This window comes from Vigna umbellata, chromosome 8, assembly GCF_029865625.1.
Source record: "Vigna umbellata cultivar VRB3 chromosome 8, Vumbellata_1.0, whole genome shotgun sequence".
In the NCBI taxonomy this organism is placed as follows: Eukaryota; Viridiplantae; Streptophyta; class Magnoliopsida; order Fabales; family Fabaceae; genus Vigna; species Vigna umbellata.
In genome coordinates this window covers 23419173-23420865 of record NC_142172.1, presented here as the reverse complement: position 1 = coordinate 23420865, position 1693 = coordinate 23419173, and the positions used below count along the sequence as shown (strand labels likewise).

At 51.0% G+C, this 1693-nt stretch overlaps 1 pseudogene; it reads left to right on the top strand.

Moving 5' to 3' along the window:
- Positions 1-342: 342 nt before the first annotated feature.
- Positions 343-1395, top strand: LOC124843599 (protein VAPYRIN-LIKE pseudogene; annotated as a pseudogene).
- The last annotated feature ends 298 nt before the right edge of the window (positions 1396-1693 follow it).

Sequence of the window (1693 nt, the reverse complement as noted above, 5' to 3'; positions counted from 1 at the left end):
TTTCCCTCTTCGGCAGTGGTTGTCTACTCCTCACCTTCACAGTGGCACATGTCTACTGCCTCACCTTCACGGTTAGTTTCATTTTTGATTTTTTATGTGTATTGGTTGTTGCATTCACTACTACAAATTTATTCATTACCGAAGGATTATTACCGAAGGCCTCTTACCCCTCGGTAAAAATGACAATACCGAAGGATTTCCCGACGGTCATTAAAGTTGGTCATTACCGAAGGCTTTTGCCCTTCGGTAATACACACACGATTTACCGAAGGCTTTTGGCCCTCGGTATATGCATTCACTTGACAAAATCTGAATTTGGGATTTCCCTCGTCCATTTTCCAAATGCTTTTTGGGAAAGCTTCTCCCAAATTTTCACTCCCGTCCCCGCGCCACCGCCACTCTTCCTGGGATTTCCCTCTTCCATTCACCGGAACCGGACGTCCATGCACCACCGTCGAAAACGGCAGCGCAGACGCCGTCGCCTACTTGCTCGACGCCGGCGCGGACGCTACCGCGACGGCAGAGTCTCTCATGCCACCTGCAATCAGGTCGGGGAGCCTCGACGTGGTGAAGCTTCTGGAAGCTTCTGGTTGCGAAATCGTGGAGTCAGTTCTGCACGAGGCCGCGGCAACGGATCGAATCGACGTGATGGAGTTTCTGCTGGAGCATTGCGACGAGAAGTTGGAGGTGGATTCGGTGGACTCGGAGGGGAGAACTCCGATTCACGTGGCGGCGAGGGAGGGGCACGTGAGGGTTATCGAGTTCTGCGTCTCGATGGGAGGAAACCCTAATCGCGTGGACTGTAAGGGGAGGACCCCGCTCCATTACGCGGCGTGGAAGGGACACGTGAAGGCCGTGGAGTGTTTGTTAGAATGCTCAAACGTGAAGTGCGTGAAGGACAGGGAGGGGAGAACGGCGTTTTGTGTTGCGGCGGAGAGTGAAGAGTCCAACGCGCGCAGGCGTTTGGTGGATTTGCTGGGGTTGGGCGACGCGCTGATGCGTGCGGTGAGGGTTGACGATGTTCAGGGCGTGAAGAGGTGTTTGGGGGAAGGGGCGAGTGTGAACGGGAGGGACCAGAACGGGTGGACCCCACTGCATTGGGCTGCATTCAAGGGTCGAATAAAGAGCGTGAAGGTGCTGCTTGAACACGGTGGTGAGGTTGATACTGTGGATGATGCTGGCTACACTCCCCTGCATTGTGCTGCTGAGGCAGGGCATTTGCAACTTGCCCTCTTCTTGATCACTCATGGTGCTTCTCAATCACATCTCAAATCCTTTCCCTATCTTGCAGCTCACCCTCTTCACTTTTTCGACTCTTTCCAAAATCAGGTTTCTCTTCCTTCTAAATCTAACACACTCATGTATCACTGAATCCAAATCTCTGTTTTGTGTATATATTATGTGTAGTGTGGAATCTTCCTTGGTGATTGCTTGGTTGATGAACCGTCCCCAAGACCACGACCACCAGGACCACGCCGTCTTCCTCTGCCGCATCTGACTGCGAAGACACTCCTTCCCCGCATGGCAGTCCCCAGATCTGCCATCTTCACCACAGGTAAACACTTAGCTGATCTCTTGGTTATCAAATTCTTTGAGAAATATAGATAAGGACATTTAAATCTTGGTCTTTCTATGCTTAATTTGTGTTGATTGTGATTGAAGTAGATTAAGATGTGATGAAATTTTTTCTGAA